Genomic DNA, 17,041 nt, shown 5'->3' with positions numbered 1-17,041 from the left:
CCGGAATGCCCAATAATGCGGATCTTGTTGGGAAAGCGTGTTTATTATTTATTTACTGTGAAGGAGGAAAAGTAGGTCACAAAATAGTATGTTCAGAATGACCCTATGTTTCAAATAGAGAATCACATGCTCTCTGCCTCGGTTGCCACACCTGTAAAACGAGGACAGTAACCTCAGCTCACTGAGTTGTCGTGGGAACTAAAGAGTTAAAGAGTCCAAGAGGCTGAGACCAGGATCTGGCACAGAGGAAGCGTCAGACGAGCGAAAACTCATGTTGTCATCATCATTACTATTAATTATATTATATTTGCATAAGGAAAGATTCTGGCAGACAATTTTTACCACCTTAGCAGGACTGGAATTACTGTTACTTTGAGAATTTTTGCTCCTTTTTATTTTCTTTCCTCCTTCTTCTGCTCCCCCTCCTCCCCCTCCGCGCCGTCCTACAATGAACACGTGTTGTTTCTGTAATGTGTAGTGTATCAAGAAGGGCCAAAACCAGGACAAGAACGGGATTCTACCGTGGCCTTGGCAGCCTGGACCCAGCAGAGCCCAGGGGAGGGCGTGGGAAGCAAGAAAGGGCAGCAGGCAGTTTGGGTCGCCAGCTCAGCCTGGGACAGGGCCAGCCCTGCCCACTAGGAAGAGGGCAGCTCCCTGCCACGGGCCACGGGCAGGGCCTGGGGAAGCTCCCAGTCCGCGTGTACAGCCTTCGAGGGGGATCTACCCATGAGAACGATGGCAAAAAGTGCACGTACGGGCAGCAGGTCACGGGAGTCCTCAGCTGGGTTTCAGCTCACTTCCTGCCGTGCCCCCAGTACCCGTCCCGAGGCGGAACAGAAACGCAGTCAGCCTTTCCTGAGAGGATAAGTAAATCAAGGCCCTGCTGTGTGACCTTGGCAACGTTCTTTCCCTTTCCCGAGTCCCCGGTTCCTCCTCCACCAAATGGGGAATTTGTGATCTTGCAGAGACTGTTGTGAGTAAGAAAAGAAATATCTGTACGTGGAGTCTGCAGGACTGAGCCCATACCAGGTGCCATGGGGTGCACAAGCACCTGCTGGATAAGCCAGTGAAGAGTGACACAGGAGCTTATTCACACTAAAGTGTCAATGACTGACATGCCCTTCTTTCCTAAAAGAAGCTTGTAGAGGACAAAGGGAGAAGCCAGACGCGATCTCGTTCGCACCTCGGGCTCTGCGAAGTGCTGCCCTGGGCACTCTGCATCCACTATCTCGTGTCATTTCCGTTTTACACGTCGTACAGAAATTGAGGCTCTGCGGGATCAAACGACTTACCCAAGGTCACACAGCAAGCAGCTGGCCCAGCCAGGACTTAACCCGACTGACAGTCCTTGCTTAAGAGCCCTGGCTGTCACCACGGACAGTGGCACGCGGAAGGAGGAGGGCTGGGGGTCTCCTGGAGACGAACCCCGCACTCAGTGCCCAGCGCTGCCCAGGGGCTGCCCAGCCGGGCTCAGGGCACCAGGGAAGCAGGCCCTGTCCCCGCTTCCGTCCCCATCAAAGCGGCTTTTTGATGTATCAAAGAAAAGCATTGAGACCTCGCGAAGAAAATCAAGACCTGCCTGGGTTTTTCTACATTCAGCTCAAGTTCAGTGTTGTTCTCTGTTGGCACTTCCTCGGGGCAGAGAGGCCAGGATGTTCCTGCCTCTGGGTCATCGAGGCTTATTTGTCCCTCACCCGGGCCTGCAGCAGGCCTTGCCCAGCCCCTGCTGTGCCAGGTCCCCAGGCCGGGAGGGGGCGAGGGCAGGGCCCCGCCCCACCACGCCACGCCCACAGCTCCCTCGGGCCTCCCTGGGCAGCCTGCGGGTGTTTCCCGAGGCAGGGCCCGCTCCCTGACCCCGGTTTCTCACGGACCAGCCTTTCAGACAAGGCCCTCACTGTCCAGGCGTGTTCCAGGCCACCGGCGCACGTCCCAGCCAGCCCAGGCCTGCTGCGATGACTCAGCCTTTCACTGGGGAAAACTCGGTGACTGGCCTGCAAGTCACTTTTTCCAGCTGGGCCCTCATCCTGGGCCGGGTGTCGGGAAGCCTCCACTTCTCCCCAAGAGACTGGCTGCCTCCAGGGAGTCCCCAGGGGTCCCGGGAAGTAAGGGGACTGGGATTTTGAGGGGAGCGGTGGAGTTGCCTCAGCGGAGCCAGGAGAAGGTCCCTCGACGCACGCGCCTGGCCTCCCCAGCCTCACCGGAGGGCAAGGCCCAGCCGCAGTGGCTGAGCCTGCACCTTCCGCACAAGGGAGCCCCGCGCGGCCACCACGGGAGCGGGGGCTCCGACAGGCGCCCTGGGATCTGCCGCAGGCCTGCTGGCAGGAGGCCCCGGGGGCCTGGAGCTTGGGGCGCACTTGGCCCCCTACCAACTAGAGTGCGTCCCTGAAAGCCGATGCTCCCCCGGGCACAGGCGGGCGAGGTTACCTTCCGTGAACCTGCCCCCTCCCCCCAGCTCGATGCCAGGGGTCCGGTTTCAGAGCCGTTCACTTTACTGTCCCTTCTGCCTCCCCTCCGCCGTCTCTGGGGTTGGCGCGGCCTCCCCTGCCCAGCAGGCTCAGGCAGATGCCCCCAGCGTGGCGGGGGAGGGGGGCGGCGGGAGAGGCGGCGACCGGCTAGTGAGGGTGCGCGAGGGCTGGGGTGACGCAGGTGGACCCCGGAGCCTGTCCTTTCTCTTGGGATGGAACACCGGCCTCTTGGCCTCCGAGACCCTTGCTTAGAGCGCCTCTTGGTCTCTGTGACCAGCAGGATGTCTCCCCATCATTCGCTCGTTCATTCAGGCTGCAGTACACAGGACAGTCCCGCACCTGTCCCCGCGAGCGGGCATCTGAGGGCACACAGGTGCTCCCCGGATTTTCACACCAGTAGAAACCACGGTGAACAGGAAGGGAGAGCATCGAGGGGGGCGGCCGGGCTGGGCGCGGCTGGGGGCTCGGGGGCTCGGGGGCTCGGGGGCGCCGGCCCAGGGGCTCGGACCGGGAGCAGTTACCTGGTCAGGGCGGGGAAGGGGTGAGACTGGCGTTCGCTCTGAGTGAACTGTGTACCCCACAAAAGGCGCTGAAGCCCCAACGCCCCAACACCCCCGACTGTGACCTTATTTGGAAATAGGGGCTTTTCAGCAGCCACCACGTTAACATGGGACCCTCGGGGTGGTGGGCACCCACCCACCGTGATGGGTGTCCTTATAAAAAGGGGGAGTCCGGGCACAGGTGTGCACACAGGGGGCACGCCACGTGGACGTGGAGGCAGAGGTCAGAGGAGGCCAGCGCCGGGACAGGGTCGGCAGGCTGCGGGCCAGCGAACTCCGGAGCCGGCGGGGGCGGGGGCGGGGGCGGGGGAGACCTGGGGCTGCCCCTCCCCCCAGCCTCGGAAGGAAGCAGCCTGCCAGCTCCTGGGCCTCAGACTTGAGCCCGCATGTGTCTGCCCTTAAGTCGCCCCGTTGGTGGCCCTTTATCACCGCAACCCCAGCAAACGAACGGGGTTCCAGGCAGACCTGCACTTGCAAAAAGAGGGCGCGGCGGGTCTGAGAAGAGACCAACCCCTCATCTCTCCTGGGGGGAGTGGACCTGCGTGGGCGCCTCAGGTGACAATAAAACTAACAAAGCCATAAGCAGAGATGCACAGAAGGTGCGAGATGAGCCGGGCGTTGGGGGGCGGGGCGGCTGGAAGTGACTGGCTCTGTGGGGTTTTCTGAGGATGAGGCCTGGACCCTGAGAGAGACCCGTCGATGTCCACGGCGGCGGGAGGCCTGGGCTCCAGTGTGCGTGACCTTGGGCCACTTGCTCTCTGTCCGGCACCTTAGTTCTCCGTCTTCCCTGGGACGCTCCAGGGCCACAGAACCGGGGTGCCCGATGTCGCCATCGGGTGTGACGGGCACGGTGAGAGGGAAAAGAAGAATGGAAATAGCATCCGACATCATTGTCGCGCTGACAGGGCTCGCGGTCCTACCTGGGGCCATGACACACAGGCCGGCTCAGTGCTGAGCACGTCCTCAGGGCTGACGTGGGGCCGCCCCGGCAGGGTCCTGGCACCTGAGAAGGACCCCTGGTGGCAGGGTCTGTGGGGGCAACTCCACCCCCAGCTGCCGCCTGCCCAGGCTGATTGATCCAGGGAATGAACACATGACGCAAGCTAGACCAATCAGAACCTTTCCCTGGATTTTTGGGCTTGGATCTAGGGAAGAAAATCCAGCCTCCCTCTGAGGAAACAGGATGGTCTCGGTGGCCATGCTGCCAGCCCGTGAGAGGGAGCTGGTCGGTGGGAATGGAGCAAACAGGCAGAGGGGGAAAGAGGCTGAGAGCATGCAAGCACTCGGCTGCCCCGGGGCCAGGCTGCACGTACGCCTTTCCTGTACGTGCAAGAGTTACCCCCAGATTCATCACCCCCATTTCCCCATCATGCCTGCAATTATGAGAGTTCTGACTCATACAGGCCCCCACGGTGTAAACTGCCTCTAGAAGCAGTGACAGGGAACCTGCCCTCCGCCCGTGTGTGCTCAGAAGCTGCCCCTGCCCTCCCCGGGACCTCTCGGCGGAACAGAGGGGGCCGCCCGCACTCTGTCCCCTACCAGTCATTTGGGCCTGTGAGCCTGGTTTCACCCTCTTAGCTATGCACACGCTACAAGGCAGCAGCCGCCACCCCCACCTCCCCGCTTACCACTGAGGAAACTGAGGCTCAGGGGAGGAGAAACAGCAGCGTGTGGGAGCGTGAGCAGGCCTTGGGTCCTTCAGATGGTGCCCCCGTGTCAGCTGTGACCCCGGGCAGCTCAGGCTCTGGGCGGGGCCGGGGGAGCATCGGCCTCCCGGGAGTCCCTCAGTGCACGTCTCCCCCGGGGCAGGAGGACGCCTGAAGGCCGGAGTCTAAAGTGTGAGCTCAGCAAGGCCAGCCCCACCTGTGGTCTCGCAAATCCCAGGAATAGTTACACACACAGCGTTGGGCATCAATCAGACGCTCAAGAAGCGTTCGCTGGACAAGGATAACAAAGCACCTTGTGCAACGTGTGCTTGCTCCCTGCCAGGCACGGTCAGTTCTTGGTGTTTTGTGAGTATCCGTTCAGCTGACTGTTGTCCAGCTTTAGGAGGCTGGCACTACGGCGCCCCTTTTAGAGAAGAGAAGGCTGGCGTGGGAGAGGGGATGGGAGACCTCCCCGCACTTCCGCGGGGAGAGGCAGTGTGGCCTCCAGCCATCCGGCCCCCAGGCGCATTCACAGCCCCTGACCACGCGGCCTGGTTCTACACGGAGGAATGAATGAGTGAACCAATGCAGAGCAGGCGGCTGCAAACATACAGGTACACGCACGCTTGCAGAGCGCTTGCCCTTGGAGGGAGCAGACCGGGAGGAGAGCAGAGCTGGGGCGGGGGCGGGGGGCATGAGGCCTGAGAAATTTAAACCCCAGGAAATTCTGCAAAGAAGAGGCTGCGAGCGAGCCTTCAACTCGGGTGGGAGTCTGGAAGCTCAGGAGAAAGAGGCGGGCCCCTGGTCTGGACGCCCGGCCTGTCCCAGCAGCGTGGTGGCTGCTCTCCTGCTCCGGGAGCTTTCCCTGGGCTCTGCGTGCCACCCCTCCGGCTTCCAGAAGTCGCACCCCCGCAGGTCCCAGGCTGGTCCCAGCACCCTCCAATACCGCTCCCCGCCCCCCCGCCCCACCCCCCGCAGTTCACAGGAAGGTCAGCCCTATGGGTCTTCTTTTCAAAGCTGCAGAACCGTCCCTGGAGAACGACTAGTTTCTAAGGCAAACATTGACCTACACTTACGGCGTTTACAGACCCAGAGTGCTGAGGTCGGGGGACCCAGAGCTCCGGTCTGGGCGTTGGCGGAGACCTAGACCAGGACCAGATGCTCTGGGGAGGGGGAGGGACAGGCCCCCATGGGGACGGCGCAGACGGTCACTCTATCCGCTGGCTGGCTTTGCGGGAGGACTAGATTTCACTCCCTATCTGCCCCTCCCATCTCTGGAGCGCCCACTTCATCCAGGGGAGGGCGCGGGCTGCTTGTTGGCTTTGAGGCCCAGCCAACCACAGGACAAGAAGAGGCACATCCCAACTTCAAAGGGCCGCGGGGACGGGGCAGCGGGGCAGCGCCTGGCACCCCCGCGGAGACGCAGCGGCGGCAGGACCCGGCCAGCGTAGCGGCGGGCGGGCACGCCGGGCAGCGGCCTGCGGGCCGCAGGGGCATCTGTGTTGCCGAAAGCAGATTTAGCAGTAATTTATTGTCCACTCAGCCTCCTCTTCCTGAACGACTTCTGGGTCTTTTCAGGGGAAGCCCAGGGATGAAAGTCCTTCTAGAAGAAAATGGCCCTTAAAAAAATGCATCCTCCCTGTTAGACATATGAGAAGTTTAAGAACCTTCGAGCACTTCTTTGTTCCCGCAGCCCCGCTAAGCACTTTATATGCATGACCCCGCTTGACCCCCAAGACACCCTGATTTGGGAAGACTGATGCTCCTTATTATGGGCACTGGGGAAACTGAGGCTCAGAGGCTTTTTCAAGGTCACACAGCTGAAAAAAGCGGCAGAGCCAGGAGTCAAACGCAAGTCTCACATCAGACTGCGGGCTATCCCCCCCCTGATGTGTGGGAGGTGGGTGCCCACGTTCAGGGAAGCCGGGGCGCCCCACTCCCGTCTGTTCATCCAGCAAGCATTTCCCAAGCACCGACGACATGACGGGCTCTGTCTTAGACGCCGGGGTCCTGGCAGCATGTAAACGCTGCCCTCACGGAGCGGCCGTTACATCAAAGAACTCGGACATGGAAAGGCAGAGGTGGCCAGCTCCTGTTTACAGATGAAGCCACTGAGGCAGGTGTTCCTCGTCGTCCGTTTAACCCCGAAGCTACTCCTCCGTGTTTCGCTGCTCAGTGAACATTCCTTGAACACCTACGAGGGGTCAGGTGCGGTGCCTGGCGCGGGGGCCCCGGCGGTAGCCAGACAGACGCGGTCTGAGGCCCTGGAGGAATGTGCCTTCTCATCGATTGCCTCGTTGTCCTCTCACCTGCTGCTCCAGCTCCAGGAACCTGAGCCAAGCTGACTTGTACCCACCCCCCCCTCCGCCCTCCCCCTGGGAAGCCACAGCTTCTCAGACAAGCCTGGGACGGAAGGGACAAGCCAGCACAAGGGCTGGGGCGGGGGGCGGTGGACACCCTTTTGCCTCCCTGCCTGGATGGTGATCCCTGACCCAAGGTGTGTTAGCAGAAGCAGTAGGCGAGGGGTCAGTGGCTCTGAGTCCTCACCAGTGCTGTGACTCCGAGCAGGTCATGTCAGCTCTCCCAGCATCCCTTGCCTCACCCGTAAAAGGGAACGAGCGTGCTGGGCTGGCTGGCCGATTTGCCGAACTGTCGTGAGTTCCCGTGGAATGATGGCGCTGTGAGCCCGGGTGTGCTCCCCGAGTCCCGCATTCCCCCGGGAGTCTCCCCGTTTCCATGGCCACGACGCTTCCGGAGGCCTCTCGTAGCCTCCTGCTCAGCGAGGCTTCGCACCGCACAAACACCTGCAGCCTTTCAGGCGGCCCAGAGGTTCCTCGATCTGCAAAAGCTTCTGATTCTGGCCAAAAGGGAGAATGAGGGACCAGACTTACTCTTCTCCCTGAAATTGTTACAAAGTGCCCTGGCTGTGCCCTTGACACAACTTACAATCGACTGAGACACAGAGAGAGAGAAACATCAGTGTGCGGCTCCGCCTGCTGATGCATTCTTTGGTTGCTTCTTGTCTGTGCCCTGCCCAGGGATCGAACCCACAACCTCGGTGTATCGGGGTGAAGCTCTAACCCGCCGAGCCACCGGCCAGGACAGAACTCACATACATTTGTGATGAAAAATAACCCAGTGCCCAGTGAGGGGGAATTCCCGTTGCCTGCCATCCTGCCAAAGGCCCCCGTGACGCTGTCTCAGGCTGGGCCGGGGCTCTCGGAGGGTGTGGTTTCTGTCCCTCATCCTCGGCTGCGTCCCCCGGCCTAGAAGAGAGCCCGGCCCCTGGCAGGCCCTCGGAGAACGCTTCATTTAATGACAAAGGAATGACTGGGCGGCAGGCGGCAGTGAGGGTGATAGGAGTGCCATCCAGGGCAGGGGTCTCTTCCGGGGCCCCAGAGGTGACCCCAGGCTGGAGCCCGCCCGACGGACCCTTCTCAGGTCGGCCTGCGCGTGGGCGAGGAGACCCCCTGCCCGGGACCGCCTCCCGGGAGGCAGCCCTGTCACCGCGCAGGAGGAAAAGGAAAGCATTTAATCAGCGATAACCATCGCTGTGAACGGCGTCTCCCCACAGCACCCCCTCCCTTCAAGCCCCGGCCTGCTTACGGGAAGGCGCGACCCTGTGTGCTGCATCCTGAGCACCGAGAGATTTCATCACTGGGTGTCAAGGCCCAGGGACAAGTCATGTCAGACTTGGGGTGTTTGCGGGGAGCCGGGGGGGGGGCGTCGGGGGCGCTATCAATGTGATGTCACCGCGAAGGGCGAACGAATCTGTTTCTCCATGTGTTAACCCTCCTGTTCAGCCCATACAGTGATCTGGGTCATGCCCGGGGTGGGGGCGGGAGGTAAGGTTGCGAGACAAAAATGAAAACGATGGTGATTCAAATAATTATGAAAGTTACTGTTTTCTGAATGATGACTTCAAAAGGCAGAGCGCTGGAGCGGTCAGGGAGCAGGCCCTGCGCCCGGCGGCCTGGGCCCTAACCCTCAGCCCTGCCTGGAGCCGGCAGCGACGTGCCAGCCACCTGGCCTCCCTGAGCCTCCGCTCCCGCGGCTCTGAAAGAAGGTTGCTGCCGCTAGAGTCCACACAGTCAAAGCCCCCTGAACAGCACCCGCGACTTCTTCGCCTGGGGCCCTCCCCAGCCTTACCTTCAAGGCGGGGTGGAACTGCAGTTAGAGCCCTGAGCGGGGTGTGGGGCACCCCCTTATTCACTGCGTGGCCTGAGACAGGTGACTGGCGGCCTCTGAGCCTCGGCTCCCTCATCTGGCAAATGCTGCAAAGCAACCTTCGCAAGGGCGGGGGGCTCTGCCCTGTGCCCCCCATTTCCCCTGCAGCAGTCGTTCAATATTTCTCAAATAGATGAGTGACCCTGAAGTGGCCGGGGCCATCTCCCCAAATTGTCTGGCCCAGGGCAGAATAAAAATGGGGGGGCAGGTTGTTGAAAAATTGTCATTTCAAAGCAGCAATGGCTGAACCTAAGACCAAGCGTGGGGCTCTGAAGCCCAGGGCCCTCCATGCCTGGATGGGCCACGGGTCCTTGGGGCTGGCTCTGATCACTCCCTGTCCCCCGCTGGGGACCAGGGGAAAAAGTGAGGTCACGCAGTCAGGCAGTCAGCACGTGCTTGGCCTGGGCGGCCGTCAGTGTCAGCTGATACCACTCCTACCGTAGTTCACAGTCACCCCCAGCCCCGTGGGAGCCAGGTGTCAGACCATTGCCCGGGCGTGGGACCGGGACGTGAGGCCCTGCAAGGTGACTTAAAGACGCACGCCCCAGGGGCCGTGGGTGAGGAGGGCGGGATTTGAACCCAGCTCACTGTGCTGACTGTGCTGTGTGGGACTGGCAGGCCGGGAAGGAGGAGAGGGGGCAGCTGGGAAGGCGGGGCCCTGGGTCTGCCCAGCGGCCGCGTCTCTCAGCGCCAGCCTTCCCCCGATGCCTTGTAAGCGTGGGGCTTGTTTCTGCTGCTCCGTGCGAAACCCACAGGCCCGACTGGCTCCTGAGTGGCGCACAGTCTGCCTGTCCTGGGACACACGGAGAGTGAAGGCACCCGGGAGACACTCTGATTAAACCCAGCCCTGAATCAAGGCTGAGACCTGAGTGAAGGGGGCAGGGCGGGGCACAGACGCCTAAATTCGCAGATGGCTCTTCAGCCGGGGGCTCTTCAGCCGGGGACAAGCCTGTCCCTTGGCCGGGGTCTGGGACGCAGCTGTGGCCCAGGCTGCCCCTCGCTCTTGCTCCCGCTGCCCCTGCACCTCTCCTGGGTCACTGTGGGGGCCCCTCGGACCTCGGGAACCACCCCCCCCCCGGTCCTTCCCAGGTGCTCTTGCACACATCCAGCCCTCGCTCAGATGTCACCTCATCACCTCGGAAAACAGGCCTCTTCCCCTGGGGCTTTCTAGAACACCACGCCGCTCTCTCCTCGTCCTGCCGGCCAGTCGGCCGAGCCCATCCTTGCTGATTTGCTTATTCGTTTACGGTCGGATTCCCTTCACTAGAACTGACACAGATAAACTTGAGAGCGGGGCTCGACGGCCCGGCCTTCCGCCACAGCGGCCCCAGGGCCGGGACTCCGGGAATGCTCACTGAATCCGTGGACCCATAAATAGCCATAGGACCTCCGGGAAGCCATGTATGCTCTCCGAGCCTCAGTTTCCCCATTTGTAAAATGGGAGTAATAGCTACTTCAGTATAATCTTAATGGACATATGCCAGACCCTATGCTAGATTCAAAAATCTGGCAGCTAGACAATACTTGACAACTGTTAGTAGCAACTATTACTTACATTACTATCATTACTATGAGGACGAGACTTCATAGGCTGGGAGTCCCTGAACTGGGGAGCTGAAACTTGGATCCTGAGACGTCACCCAAAGGGCACCGTGGTGACTCAAGACAAGCAGACGCCGCCCCCCCAACCCCCCCCCCACCCCAGGGCCTGTAGCAAACGCAGCGTTTGGGAAGGAAAGCTAGCCTGCAATTCAGAGGGTTCCTTCTTTCTGGATCTCTCCCTTCTCTCCTGCCGATCCCACCCTCCTCCACCCCTGCTCAACCCCGCCCTTCCAACCACACTCTAAGAATAAACCCCACGCCCTGCGTGCCTTGGGTGTCACGGTTTCCTGCCTTTACGGTCACGGCTGCTCGGGCCCTAAGGGATTTTCCAGCTCAGGGCAATGCTGGCGAGAGCAGAGGCAACGTGACCGAGAAGAGCTAGCTGTGCTGCAGGCCCGCAGCAGGAAAGCCCCGCGGGCACCGGCAGGGCTGCAGCGGGCCCGAGGCGACCCAGGGCGCGGGGCCGGGAGCCGGCCAGGGCGCGGACTTTGCCCCTGCCCCGGCTGGCCGCGGCTTGCTCCCAGCACAGGCCGTCCTGGCTATCGGCCGAGGGCCTCCAGATTGACCTGGCCCAGAGGAAGAAATTCCACTTAGTGTCTGGAAAAGTCTATGGCCAGGCTGGACCCAACGGGATCCCAATTGAGGGAGCCACCCACCCCTGCAGGAAGGAAGCCCTGCTTTCTCTGCCTTCTCTGCCCCTCAGACAGTCACGGAGGATGGGCCGGTGTCCTGCGCTCACCCCGGCAGCCTCACGACACCCTCCCTGTAAGATGCCACCCTCGAGGGTTCCGCCCCCCCGCGGCTCTCCTAATCTCCCCTCCTGATCTCAGGTTCTTCCACACCTGTCCCCGGGCCTGGCTTCTAGTCTTGCTCTCACTCCGCCTTGCCCTGCGACTGAGCAATTTCCAGGCCTTCTCTGGGCTTCAGCTGCTGGTCTGTAACACGAGGCCCCAGGTGGTCCTTCCCAGCACTGCTGGTCGGGGACTCCAAGTTTAGAGACTCAGGCACCGGACTCCTCACCAGGAGAGCACGCGACCCCACCCCCCACGCAGCCCCCAGGACTTGATGGATTCACATGCAGCAGGACCGGTTGGGGAGGATTTGAAAGGCCCCCCGCCTGCCTTTCCAGCTGCGTGATAGGGGGCGGCCTCTGTGGAAGAGACAGAGGGCAAGATGTTTGGAGGACTGAAAGCGCAAACTTCCGAAGCTGGTGTTCCGCGACACCAAGCAGATTTGCATCTATAGGACGCCCTTATGAATTTAGAAGAAAAGAACAAGAAAGCGGAAAGTCAAAAGGGAAAAAACCATGGCCAGAGAATGACGCGCTCAGCCAACCTTCGCGTGTGCGCTGGGCTCAGACAGCTCGGGGACTCAGAACTCAAGGCGCTGAAGTGCAGGCGCGGGTCTGTCCACCGACGTTCCATGGCCTTCTGTGCGCCCCGCTCCCGGGATCCCCGTGCACACGTGTGTCCACGTGCACAGCCGCACTTCAGGGCTCCAGGGTCCGGCTCAGAGTCCGCGGGGCTGAAATCCAGGCCGGGCTCCCTGCCCGAAGCCTGGGCCTTGCCCTCATCCTCACCGGCGAGCCTCACAGGCCAACCCAGGCCCTGCCGCGGCTGCCTTGGCGCCGCTCTGATCCACTCAGGCCCCCGGCAAACGGAGTGGTCCCTTTTCAGTTCAAAAGAACAGCATCATCCCCCCCATGCACAGAATACACATATATCCACGCACATGCGTCCACACGTACAGACACGCGCGCGTGCGCGCACGGCCCTAACGCAGCTCTCGAGCTCCTTTGAGAACTGCCGCCGCCTCCCCCTCTGAGCACACAGTCCACACTGGAGCCCCGCACTCCCTCCAACCAGCCAGGCCGCCCGTGGCCCTTGCACGCGCCGCGCCCTCTGCCTGGAATAATGGCCCGTGGACGCCCGGGCCCTGCAGCCCTCAGGGTGGACTCATTCCCTGCGAGGGGCTGAGTCCTCCACCTGAGCCCACCCCCACGTGGAGTCACGCCCTCTATTCTGCACCCTCCCCGCCCCTGCCCTCCTCCAAAGCCCCCGTTGGAATCAGAATCCGATGATCACTGCTGACTGCGGCCTTTCTCCCCGGGGGGTGAAGCTCCCGGAGCAGGGAGAGCGTGTCTGTCTTGCTTTTGTGTCACCTCTGCGGTCTATGACCTGTTTCTCTGCTATCTATCCAGCTGCTTGCGAGGCGCTGTGACTGAGCGCATAGAGTCGGTGCTCAGTAAATACTCCTGCCCATAGGGACGACCATCACTCAGTTCGGTGAGGGCCAGCGAGAGGCGGTGGCGCTGCCCGAGCAAGGAGCAGGTGCCGCGAGGGGAGGACGTAGACAGCTGGTCCCATGGTCTCGGAGGCGGCGGGCAGGACGGCGGGGCGCTGAGGACACATGGGGGCAGCCCGGGGCCCGCATGGCCTGCGGAGAGGGGCCCCTCCCAGACACTCGCCCATCGCATGGAAGTCAGAAGTCTCGCCTTCCCCAATTTTCTGGGTGTCCCAGGGTGTGGGCAGCCACTGCGCTTTTGCCAATAACACAAGAGATTCTCCACATTTCCCAACGGGGGAACGTGAACAACGTCTGGGTCCAAATGGCATCACCAAACTAGAGGGCGGATTCGGGAAGCCAGGCCCGCAGTCTGCATCTGGCTAGCAGTTTGGGGCACCTTGTTCCCTCGGAAGCAGAGCCCGCCCTGGTGGCCCAGGGAGACTGAGGGGGGTGGGGGCTGGGGAGCGGTGGCGGGGGCACAAACGCCTTCTCCCGGCGGCCCTGCAAGGCCTCCCTCTATGGGCCAGGACGCACGGCCGCCACCCCTCAGGGTGGGACCTGTGAAGCCAGCCAGTTTCTCCTGAGTTAGTTACTTGCCAAATGTGAAATTTAAATTCATTCTTGCCCTGGCCGGTGTGGCTCGGTGGAAGCGTCGTCCAGTGCGCCACAGTGGTTGGGGCTCCACTCCCGATGAGGGCGCACACCTAGGTCGCGGGTTTCACCCCGAGTCGGGGCCCATAGGGAAGGCAACCAACCGCCGCTTCTCACGTCAGTGTTTCTGTCTCTCTCTCCTCCACTCTCTGTATAGTCAATAAACATATTATTTTAAAAACTTTGTTTTTAAATTATCATGGACATTTTCCAACTTACTCACAGTGAAAGAAGACAGTATAAAGACCCTCATACCCAATACCCAGCTTCCCGAATGATTAATTCATGGACAATTTTGCTCCCCCCCCCAAACTGGATTCATGTAAATCAAATTCCAGACACGCCACCGCGTTGCCTGTGAAGGCTTTGACTGCTCCCGTTTAAACGGCAAGGAATCCATGTTCATTCCGAGGGGGGGGGGAATGTTTTTAATTAAAAAAGAAAGGAAATCACCCGTATTCCAATCACGCGGTGTGGATTTGAACAGAGCGGCTTGGGCACAAGGAGTCGCTCGGGTGGGGTCTGGGGGTCCCCTTTGTCTTCTGCACTTGCACGACCCTGAGCAAGGCGCCCCTCCGAGCCTCGGCTCCCGGGGATGGAAAGTGGGCGCAGGAGCCTGTGTGTGACAGAGGGTCGTGAGGGGGAAGGAGGTGGCGAGGGCGGCGCGGCGGGGCGCCCGGCTGGGCCAAGGCCGCCAGCGCGCCTGGCCTTGGAGCGGTGCCGATGGCACAGCTGCTGCGCCCACAGACTCGGTGCAGGGCTGCTCAGGAAGGGAGGCGGCCAACGTGGGAGGGAGCACTTCTGCTCGCCTGCGGGGGTTTGGAATCTCAGATCCCGGGCCACCGCACACCACATCCAGAGGGCGACCTCAGGGCTGGGTCCCTGACTAACTCACGCACACTGTTGGGGGGATTTTTGCCTGAGAACTCCACACCCTGTGCTCTGGAGGGAAAGGAAGTGTGGCCTGGACACCTCCACTTTGCACAAGGGGAAACTGAGGCCGGCGGGGACGCCCCCGGATCCCAGGGCTAGCTCACGGCTGGGCCAGGCCCCGGTGTGCCGTGCAGCAGACAGGCTGCCAGCGTGGGGAATGCCAGCAGGAAGAGAGCTGAGGGCCTGCCAGGCAGGAGGCAGCCCCCGAGTGCCAGTTCACGGTGCAGTGAGGGCAGCTTCTAAGAATCGGGGCTCTGTGGCCTCTCCCCAGAGACTTGAAAGTCAAGCTGGCGAGGACCCCCGTCTCATAGAGACAAAGGTCACAGACAAGGTATCTGGCCACAAGCAAACAACTTCCCCCTCTGTTCTTGTGAATGCTGATAAAGGGCTTCCTTCCTCATTCTCAGGACCTGCGCCTCAGCCGCTGGCCCCCTCTTGTCACACTATCCTCCCCCCCGCCCTCCGTTGGCCGCCCCGGACTTGACCTTGCCCTAGGCTGCCTTTTCGACAGGATTCGGGGGCCACCCGACTCTCCTGGGCTCGGCTGGTTCCTTCTCTTCTTTCCGACACCTCCGGGCTTGTGTTTCACTTCTTGCGGTGAGGGGCGGGGGCCCGCGCGGCGATACGCCGGCACCTTATTTCTGGCAGCTGCGGTGGGCCCCGGGACCGAGGTGTCCAGTTCTGGTTCTGCCACCACGTCCGCCTCGCCACCTGGCCCGCTCTGGTTTCCTCTTGTGCACCGCGGGGAGGGGCAGGTCTGCCACATGGCACTGGGCGGCGGGAACTGTGACTGCGGCTCACACGAAACACGGCCTGAGCACCTACTGCGTGCGGGTCGGCCCGGGCTTGAGCTCACAGAAACCTTGCACAGGAAAACAAGCTCAGAGAGATGGGGCCCTTGCCCACACCCCGCTTTCCAGGGGCGGCGAGCGGGGGCAGATGCAAACCTGGAGCGCCGGCCCCCACCACCGCGCCGCACTGACTTCCTGGAAAGACACCCTGTAGGGCACCGCTGGGACAACCAGCAACGGGAGCCATGGACGTCCTGAGTCCAGCCAGGTCCCCGCCATCTGCACCTCTGCCCTGCTTGAGGGAGGGCTGCAGGCTGGACGCCCCGAAACCTAATCTTGCCGACGGGCCGGGGGGCGGGGGGCGGGGGGCAGCGGCCTGCGCTTTCGCTGGCACTCTGCCATTGTGCTGACGGGGGAGAGGGGAAGGGACCTGAGCAGGGCCACGCAGCCGGTCAAGGGCAGCAGAGGGAGCTGTGTGCGTGCTAGTCCGTTAGGCTGCTGGGCACCTGCTGTGTACCTGCCCGCATGTCAGGGTTGGGTGCGCAGTGGGCTCCTGCCCTCCCGGGGCTTACAAGTGCAGGGAGGGGGTGGGGGGTAAACTACGAGGTGACAGGTCTTTCCAGCTGGCTGGTCCCCCGACCCCCACGGGGCGGTTTCCTTTGTGCTGCAGACACTGAACTCGCAAACACCATCGATCCGCCAGAACGGACAGCGAAGGGGCTCTGGAGCTGGACCCTGTGCCTGCAGGCCGTTCGGAGCATGCTCCAGCCCCCCGCTGCCAGGCTCTCCCACGATCACCCAGCAGCCACCACGCCGGGGTGGGGGGATGGCAGGGTGGAGGGAGAGGCCCCCTGGGGCTTGGCGGGGTGGGCTGGGTGGGGCCCTGACTCACCACCCACCACCAACAGAGCTTTGTCTGAACACTTCCCCTGGGGCAGAGGGAACACCCATCTGGAAACCAAGGTGAAAAGAGGGCGGAGTACCTCTGGGATGTGAGCCTGGCACCTGCCTCTGGGTGGCCTCTCGCTCCGCCCTGCCCTCTGCTGCCCCAGGAGCACACCCTCGTTCCAGCAGCCAACCAGGCAGCTGCCGCAGCCTGCAGCCACCGCAATGGCGCCCGTCCCAGGCGTAAACCTCGGGCGCCCCTTCCCCCTTTCTCTCCCGCACTCTCAAGACCTGCCTGGGCCACCAGGGCTCCTGTCCTTGTCCCTTCAGCCTTCGCTCACTATGCTGTGAGGGAGGAGAACACCCTCCCCAACCCTACAACGTTTCTCCTGTTTCTTTGCTAAGGAACAGTTGCCTTTTTCTTTGGTTTCAAGACCATGTTCCAAGACTTTCTGCTCCCTGCAAAACATACTGGTTCTGTGCGCCTCAGTCAAGTGCATCTCAGGGGCTGCTTTGCCGGAAGACGTACTGAGTTATCTTCCTGTTGCCAAACGGATGGACACACGGTTCGTCCCACTGACCTATTGGTCTGTCCTACAGGGAGGCCCGAGCCATTTCCCTTCCTGCAGGCCTGTCTGCCGAGTCATCCCCTGTCCTGCTGGTTGTCCCCTCCAGGACGGAGGCGAGGGCCGGGGTGGGCTGGAGCGGCAGTGGGGGGCCCCACTGGGCGCTGTCTGCGGAAATCCTCACCCCTGAGCCTGGCTGGTCGGATTTCTGCAAGCCCAGACCGCTACGCGCTACTGAAAACATTCTCTTCACCACAAAAGTGTTTGCTTAGTCTTGGTTGGTAAGAAGGCACGAGGCAAGGGGGAGAGCGAAGGCGGGAGGGGAGAGGAGACACCCGGGGGCATGAGGAAGCGGAGACAGAGGAACGCTCCAGAGGGAGCCACAGGTGGGAGACAGGAGACACACAAAGAGGAGCGAGAGGGAGAGCC

Source organism: Pteronotus mesoamericanus, unplaced genomic scaffold (genome assembly GCF_021234165.1).
Source record: "Pteronotus mesoamericanus isolate MK-2021 breed Mesoamerican mustached bat unplaced genomic scaffold, CSHL_Meso_final scaffold_533, whole genome shotgun sequence".
NCBI classification, from domain to species: Eukaryota; Metazoa; Chordata; class Mammalia; order Chiroptera; family Mormoopidae; genus Pteronotus; species Pteronotus mesoamericanus.
Note: the sequence above shows the minus strand (reverse complement) of the source record.